Raw genomic sequence first — 9,061 nt, 5'->3', positions numbered from 1 at the left:
TATTACCGAACGCTGGAACTTACGTTTTAGGCGCCTTGACTCCCGGAGTCGCCAACACCAAACGCATCCTGCTGAAGCCCAAACTGTAAACAATATGACAACAATTTCAAGAACCATAAAGGAGAACTAACTGAAAAATATATATATCTGGTCACTATGTCATCAATATGGCGCCGATACTGATTTCATTCAAAATCATCAACTATAGTTCTAATGTAATGCTAATGGTAATGCTAATGCTAATGGTAATGCTAATGGTAATGCTAATGCTAATGGTAATGGTAATGCTAATGCTAATGGTTTTATTTCATTTGAACATGCATCAGATTCCAATTGAGTGCATCCCATAATCAGTTCCCAGTTCCACATGTCCAAAAGGAGTAGGAAGAAGCAAAGCTTATTAAATCCTACCCCTCCATCTGGTACTTTTACAATCACTAACTGTTACATTTGTTCACTTCCTGCTTTCCATAGTACATAATACAATTAATTACATAATTAAGGGTATTTTGTTATTGTTTTTTGTTGTTGTTTTTTGCATATGTATTTTATTTTTAACAAAATAAATCCAAGGAAAAAATGAAGTTGCAATGTGTGGAGAATTATGTTGCCAAAAAGTTGTAATATTATTAAGTATTAATAATATTAAGTCCAAATACATGACAAGAAGAAGGACATGTACGTGTTGATATGTGGAGATAAAAGTGTCATTGGAGGTGGCACTAATAAAAGGCTTCATCACCAGGCTGGGATGCAGACTGTTCATCTCGTTTCGGAGGTGCGGTCAGACCAAGAACTTCTTCAGCAGCATTTCTCGTCTTCCGTGGAATCTGCCGGGACAAAGTACGCGGATTAAACCCACCAGGATGCCGCTGACGTTTGGAATTACGTAAGGCTGGGATTGACCTGTGGAAACTCTCTCTCTCTCTGTGTGTGTTTGTGTGTGTGTGTGTAGTTTAAAGTTGTGAGTGGGAGAGGCGGAGTCATGTCGTGATGATGATGATGATGATGATGATGATGATGTGACACTCAACACAAAGATAGTGCTGCCTTTACTTTAGGTACGGAACATGAATACAAAAGAAGCAGTCATGATTAACAGCTTAATACTAGAAATGGACCTTGGATACAAGTACATGAATTCATCATTGGATTCAAGGATATCCAAGTACATGAATTAATAATTGGATTCAAGGATATCCAAGTATATGAATTAATAATTGGATTCAAGGATATCCAAGTACATTTATAAATAATTGGATTCAAGGATATCCAAGTATATTTATAAATAATTGGATTCAAGGATATCCAGGTACATGAATTAATGATTGGATTCAAGGATATCCAAGTATATTTATAAATAATTGGATTCAAGGATATCCAAGTATATGAATTAATAATTGGATTCAAGGATATCCAAGTACATTTATAAATAATTGGATTCAAGGATATCCAAGTATATTTATAAATAATTGGATTCAAGGATATCCAAGTATATTTATAAATAATTGGATTCAAGGATATCCAAGTACATGAATTAATAATTGGATTCAAGGATATCCAAGTATATTTATAAATAATTGGATTCAAGGATATCCAAGTATATTTATAAATAATTGGATTCAAGGATATCCAAGTACATGAATTAATAATTGGATTCAAGGTAATCCAGGTATATGAATTAATAATTGTATTCAAGGATATCCAAGTATATTTATAAATAATTGGATTCAAGGATATCCAAGTATATTTATAAATAATTGGATTCAAGGATATCCAAGTACATGAATTCATCATTGGATTCAAGGATATCCAAGTATATGTATAAATAATTGGATTCAAGGATATCCAAGTATATTTATAAATAATTGGATTCAAGGATATCCAAGTATATGAATGAATAATTGGATTCAAGGATATCCAAGTATATTTATAAATAATTGAAAAGGTGCCACACTAACAATGTTCTTCCCAAAGAAACTTGTAGTCCATCAAGGATGTGTCTGTAGGACCTGTGATCCATCAAGGATGTGTGGAGGTTGAGGCTGTCTGATGCCGGGTGAATGAGGCCTGATGAGCCTCAACCAATGACAATCCGGGGAAGAGAACCTTTGGGTTGTGTTGTGTACCCGCCAATGAGGCCTGCAACCGGCAAGGAGGTCACAGAGCTAACCACCGCTAACCACAGCTAACCACAGTCAACCACAGTCAACCAGAGCCAACCAGAGCCAACCAGAACTAACCAGAGCCAACCAGAACTAACCAGAGCCAACCAGAGCCAACCAGAGCCAACCAGAGCCAACCAGAACCAACCAGAGCCAACCAGAGCCAACCAGAACTAACCATTTCCACTGCTGGATTCAAAGAAGGGTTGCGTTCATGCACAGCAGTGGTTTGGAAAGCGGAGGAGAAGTGTGTTTGTAGTGTTCACTGGTGTTTGCAGAGCGAGAGAGCGACGCCAGGCGAGACCAGACCAGGACGAATCCTCGTGTTGGCAGGCGTCATCGGTGACTCACCGCACGGTGACGCCACTGTTATTTTTGGATGCAATAACCTCGATGAGCCACCAGTGGGCAGATTCCAACCATTTTTGTCCCAAAGATTCCTCAGTCAGGGAGCCCGGCCCACCAAGACTTGAAAGTGTCAATCACCCAATTAGACGGCGGGACCAGAGGCGGGACCAGAGGGGGTACATCTGGTCCTGGCGCCTAATTACAAGCCACCTTGACAATCAGCAGCTGTGCTGAACTTCACACCTCGGGGTCCTTCACCAGTCCACCCGTTGAACCCTTCGGTAGCCACCATCTTACACCTTTTCCAGAAAAAGTTTCAGGAAAATATCAGTTCCCAACTAAAAAATGGAGAAAAGCAGATGTTTTTTTTTTTTTATAAAAGATATATTATGCTCAAATCTCTACCCTTTGTATGGAGTTGTGGTCTCCTATAGAGCAGCTACACACAATAACCCGCACAGAAAGCTTTCTAGATCTTCCACAATCTGCACCCATTCCAGCTGGATTTCCTTGGATTTATGCTTCCTGCCAAAACGATCTGTTTTAATTTATGACACCCAGGGCCCGCCTCCGGGTCCACCCACTGCACTCTGATTGGTCACACCAACCAAAACGAAACCAGAGACCCCAAGGGGTCACAAAAGACCCCACAACAACATGGGGGGGGACCACTTATTAGTGCTTCCTCACTATGAAGCATATAAGGAAGTCAGCCCCTCTGTGACATCACAAAGGGGCGGTTTTACCACGCCTTTTCAAACCGAGCATTGTGAGCCATCCCGATGTTCTTCCAGGGCTCCCTTCCAAATACCCAAACCTGGTTACCTGAACCTTTGGTACGGTTTAACGCCGTCATCACCGAGATATCCAAAACACAAAAAAGGCTTTCCCGTCTATGGAAGGACGGCAGTGACAAGGAGCTCACACACGCCCCCCACTCCTTCAGGATGAGGCGAGTACTGCGGTAGGATGGCGACCGTTCCACTGCACTCCCGACATAGTCGTGAAGGATTAGGGAAATCTGATGGCCGCCCGTAAAGAGCCGGGCCGATGGGGATCAATAACTCATCAGGAGTTGTGAATCAGTCTGATCCAACAACCATTTGTCACACGGGAAAACGTCCGCCCATTTAATCAAGGCTATGATGGCGAGGACGGTCAACCGTTTGTCAGCCCGTTTGCAGAGACACGCCTGCGCAAATTAATTAAATGAGCGCAAGGACGGCCAGGAAAAGGTTAGGGAGCTGTTGAATGGGGGGGGGGGGCGTGTTACAGCTCCTTTATTTGGGTGGCCTTGCGTCAATACACTAAAGATACACTAAAAAATAAAGGTTGTTTTTTTGGGGGGGGTAGGGGTAGGAGAGTGCTCACCGGCGCAGCTCTGTTTGCCGTTTTGTCAACTCCCAGAGGCGCAAAGATTCCCGGGAGACCAATCGGTCGGAGACAGGCACACACTTAGTATAATGGGGGGGGGTGTCGTTGGAGGGGGGGTGCACACAATGCGTACATAGAGATATACGTATATAGCACTTCATGTCCAAAAGGAGTAGGAAGAAGCAAAGCTTATTAAATCCTACCCCTCCATCTGGTACTTTTACAATCACTAACTGTTACATTTGTTCACTTCCTGCTTTCCTAACATAGTTTAAGTTTTTTTTAAATTTATTATTATTTATTTTTTAATTAAAAAAATTAATTTAGTTAACTCCACTACAATAAATAGCTGAGACATATTAGCAATCATTTTCATCCTGTTTTTTTGACCCGAAAAGTGCATTAGAAGCGAGTTGAAAAAAAACGGAAAAAAACGACATACTTTACGTTTTTTTGTCAAAAATTTACACCCTAAAATTTTGGCATTTTATGCCATTTTTGGGTGTTCCTGGGGCCCCCGTTGAGTGTGTGTGAGGTTTCCCCTGTTTTTTTTTTTACCCGAAAAGTTGAAAAAAAAAACGACATAGTAACCTTACGTTTTTTGTCAAAAATTGACGCCCTAAAATTTAGTTTTTTTATGCTGTTTTTGGGTGCTCCTGGGGCCCCTGTTGAGTGTGTGTGAGGTTTCCCCTGTTTTTTTTTTTTTTACCCGAAAAGTGCATTAGAAGCAAGTTGAAAAAAACTGAAAAAAACGATATACTTTACGTTTTTTGTCAAAAATTGACGCCCTAAAATTTTGGCATTTTATGCCATTTTTGGGTGCTCCTGGGGCCCCCGTTGAGTGTGTGTGAGGTTTCCCCTGTTTTTTTTTTTACCCAAAAAGTTGAAAAAAAACGACATAGTAACCTTACGTTTTTTGTCAAAAATTGACGCCCTAAAATTTTGGCATTTTATGCCATTTTTGGGTGCTCCTGGGGCCATGTTGAGTGTGTGTGAGGTTTCCCCTGTTTTTTTTTTTTTACCCGAAAAGTGCATTAGAAGCAAGTTGAAAAAAACGACATAGTAACCTTACGTTTTTTGTCAAAAATTGACACCCTAAAATTTAGTTTTTTTATGCTGTTTTTGGGTGCTCCTGGGGCCATGTTGAGTGTGTGTGAGGTTTCTCCTGTTTTTTTTTTTTACCCGAAAAGTGCATTAGAAGCAAGTTGAAAAAAACTGAAAAAAAACGACATACGTTTTTTGTCAAAAATTGACCCCAGGAAAGGCTGGCCCCGTGATTGGCCAGCAGCCAGTCCAAGGTGCACCCAGCCTGGGATAGCCAGTATATGAACCATGGATGGACTGATGGTAACCCCCCAACAACAACAACAACAACAATAATAATAATAATGATAATAATAATGATAATAATAATGATGATAATAATAATAATAATAATAATAATAATGTGACTATCAAACAGGAAGAGAATGTCGACCCACAGAGGAGTGAAGTACTTGGAGTGTTTGTAGTCTACTGGTTTTCAGTACGGAGCTCGGACTGGGCTGCTTGACTGCGCCCCCCCCCATTTGCATGTTTAAGATTGATGCATACTAATGAATAGGAGACAATGCAGGAAGAGCGGGTCACAGCAGGGGAGCAAAGCCATAGCTCAGGTAGATGTAATCATATAATGTCTTGGGAGACACATTGATGTGCTCGGACTAAATAATCAGCACGGCGCTCAAACGCCTTTCTAGTCCGTGCGGCTCCATGCTGTCTCGTGCTAGCATTATTTACAATTATTTTTAGATGATTTACAATTGTTTTCAGCATGTCAAAGTGGAAATATAAAAGTATAAAAAGATGTTTTGTATTAACATTTTTGGCTTTCAAGAACTGACCGACTGGGTTTACATGATTCCTAATGGGAAGGGTCAGTGTAGGTTTTGGTTAGAGTCGGACCCTCTGGAAGGGATTAATGACGCTAACCAAGGTTCCGCTGGAGTGGGACGTCATGATGCGAGTCAGAGGGGTCGTTTAGTTTTCAGGTTGTTTTATGGACCCGATGACCAATGCCGCATGGTTGCATGTCAAAGTGGAACACTATAGTTTTAAATATGCGTTGTCTCTACTTGAGTGGAATAATAATAATAATAATAATAATAATAATAACCTCCATCTCCGTCTGCAGCCCAGGTTGCTGGTCTCTCCACCCCCCACCCCCCCAACCCCCCCGGTTTTGGCATGCCTGTGCCAGGTATTTTTTCAAATTCCTCACACCCTGTGGGGATAGCTATGTCTACCCCCCCTCAACACCCCCAAGCTTCCACCCATCCCCTTTGCTGCCTGTGTCTGTCTATCTTGCATGTACCCCCCCCCCCCCCCCCCTCGCCCCAACCCGGCCCAAACCGACCCACACAGAACACATTTCGCTGGCTAGTCCCAACTAAGCGGCTTCCAAGATGTCCGACCTCTGAAAGCTGGCAAAGCACGGCGTTGGGCCAAAATCAACTGGGCGGATGGCAGGCAACTGTGAGCTGCGTTGGACAACTCCGCCGAGGCCTGTTGATCCTCTGTGACCTTGTCAATGTCAAACCTCTGATTGGACATCCAACTTCAGAAAGCTGCACTTTAGAAGGTATACTAGAAGGTACATTTATAAAGTATTTCACCCAGAATCTAAAGACCATCCATCAGTCCTCGCCATCCCTCCAGTCAGGGTGCGTTTGAACGGGACCCCACGGGATGTTGCCCTTGGATTGGAGATACATGGGTTCGCTTGTGAGGCCCACTTTCCCACAGACTCCAAACTCTGCTGCGACCAATCCCGGAAAAAAAATAAATCCGACATAAAAATGTCATATACCAAAAGAAAACACGCAGACGGACCCACAAAGGGTAGCCTGTCAGAATCCATTTGCCAAGCCTGGTGATGGACCGCTTTCTGGTGACATCATTGATACTCAATATTCTGGACTGGATATTCAAGAATCCTGGTTCTCCCAGTCTTGCTTTAGATGAGGGATAAGGAGTCTTTGGTATTTACTGTATATCCAAGAATCCTGGTTCTGCTAGTCTTGCTTTAGATCCGGGGTTAGGAGTCTTGGGTATTTACTGTATATCCAAGAATCCTGGTTCTCCCAGTCTTGCTTTAGATTCGGGTTGGGAGACCTGGACATTTACTGTATATTTAAGAGTCCTGGTTCTGCCAGTCTTGCTTTAGATCTGGGTCTGGGAGTTTTGGGTATTTACTGTATATCCAAGAATCCTGGTTCTCCCAGTCTTGCTTTAGATCTGGGGTTAGGAGTCTTGGGTATTTACTGTATATCCTAGAATCCTGGTTCTCCCAGTCTTGCTTTAGCTCTGGGGCTGGGAGTTTTGGTATTTACTGTATATCCAAGAGTCCTGGTTCTGCTAGTCTTGCTTTAGATCCGGGGTTAGGAGTCTTGGGTATTTACTGTATATCCAAGAATCCTGGTTCTCCCAGTCTTGCTTTAGATCCGGGTTGGTAGACCTGGACATTTACTGTATATTTAAGAGTCCTGGTTCTGCCAGTCTTGCTTTAGATCTAGGGTTAGGAGTCTTGGGCATTTACTGTATATCCCAGAGTCCTGGTTCTGCTAGTCTTGCTTTAGATCCAGGATAAGGAGTTTTGGGTATTTACTGTATATCTAAGAATCCTGGTTCTCCCAGTCTTGGTTTAGGTCTGGGGTTAGGAGTCTTGGGTATTTACTGTATATCCAAGAGTCCTGGTTCTGCCAGTCTTGCTTTAGGTCCGGGATTAGGAGTCTTCGGTATTTAATGTATATCCAAGAATCCTGGTTCTCCCAGTCTTGCTTTAGATCTGGGGTTAGGAGTCTTGGGTATTTACTGTATATCAAAGAGTCCTGGTTCTCCCAGTCTTGCTATAGGTCCGGGGTCAGGAGTGTTGAGTATTTACTGTATATCCAAGAATCCTGGTTCTCCCAGTCTTGCTTTAGGTCCGGGGTTAGAAGTCTTCGGTATTTACTGTATATCCAAGAGTCCTGGTTCTGCCAGTCTTGCTTTAGATATGGGGTTAGAAGTCTTGGGTATTTACTGTATATCCAAGAGTCCTGGTTCTCCCAGTGTTCCTTCAGGTCTGGTGCTGGGACACAACCATGATGGACGTATAATTTAACAACAAATTTACGCTAAAATGGGGATGACGCATTCAGAATGTATCTGGAATTTTCTAATCTTAATTCCCTAAAACATCTCAGTGTCAAAGTCAACATAAAAATGTATTTTTTTTGTCATCAAGCTTGGAATTTGGGGAACGTTTGTGACAGAAAAATGAGACTCAATTTCCTGAATCCGAGCTAGATTTGGAGCTAATGCGCGATGCTATAAAGATAATGGATGGTTCCAATCTCTGTGGGTTTATATCGCTCCAGCGGAAAGCTGTGGTTCTGATTCCAGAAGATGCAATAAAGGACTTGTGCCGCTTGTGTAACTGGAGCATCAGAACTTCTGGATCTGATTAGACTCCAAATTTGACAGAAAAAGCTACTTTTACTTCTTTACTTCTCTAATGGATGCCAGTGGATGCAGGCATCGAACATACCAGGCTGACCCGCTACCGAGGGGTCTTTAGTTGCGATACAAATCATTCGGGGGTCCTCCAATGATCATGAAATGGTCCCCACAGCACACCATCACGCCTCAACATCTGCGCTGAATAAAAGCCAGCAGTGTTCTGGATCCGAGGCAGGATAGCCAAAGAAAAGCAGAACTTGGGAGATCGGCCGATAACTGAAATGATTGGCAGATGACTGGCAGGCTGCAGCTAAACATACCAAATGAAAATATTGTAGAGGCGGGATGAAAGAAATATGATGGGCATGCCTGTGGTGCCGATTCAGGTTCGACCGTGTGGTCACTAGTCATCCGGAAATGAATGAATGAATAATTAATGGCTCTTTGGTGGCAGACTGAGGTCTATTGTATTATTATTATTATTATTATTATTATTATTATTATTATTATTAGTTCAAACATATTGTAGCATTGTGGTCACCAGGTGGCAGTAATGGCACAAAACGATAGCTTACATGGCGTTAGCTTAGCACAGCAAAGAATAACAAAAAAAGTTATCCTCACATTCCGTGTGGAAGTGGTATGTTTTATGCTCAAGTTTCAATTCAAAATCAATTTCAGGCTAACTGGTTAGC

The 9,061-nt window shown here is 42.2% G+C and overlaps 1 protein-coding gene across 1 annotated transcript in view; it reads right to left on the bottom strand.

The window, feature by feature from the left end:
- Positions 1-23: 23 nt before the first annotated feature.
- LOC131137412 (NADH dehydrogenase [ubiquinone] flavoprotein 1, mitochondrial-like) overlaps positions 24-9,061 on the bottom strand; it is a 32,579-nt gene continuing 23,541 nt past the window's right edge. The window contains exons 12-13 of the mRNA XM_058085348.1: positions 743-830; positions 24-83 (exon numbers count right to left, since the gene is read on the bottom strand). The gene's annotated coding sequence lies outside the window, so the exon portion shown is untranslated. The remainder of the gene's footprint in view (positions 84-742; positions 831-9,061) is intronic.

Source organism: Doryrhamphus excisus, chromosome 10 (assembly GCF_030265055.1).
Source record: "Doryrhamphus excisus isolate RoL2022-K1 chromosome 10, RoL_Dexc_1.0, whole genome shotgun sequence".
In the NCBI taxonomy this organism is placed as follows: Eukaryota; Metazoa; Chordata; class Actinopteri; order Syngnathiformes; family Syngnathidae; genus Doryrhamphus; species Doryrhamphus excisus.
This window is presented reverse-complemented; position numbering and strand designations above follow the sequence as displayed.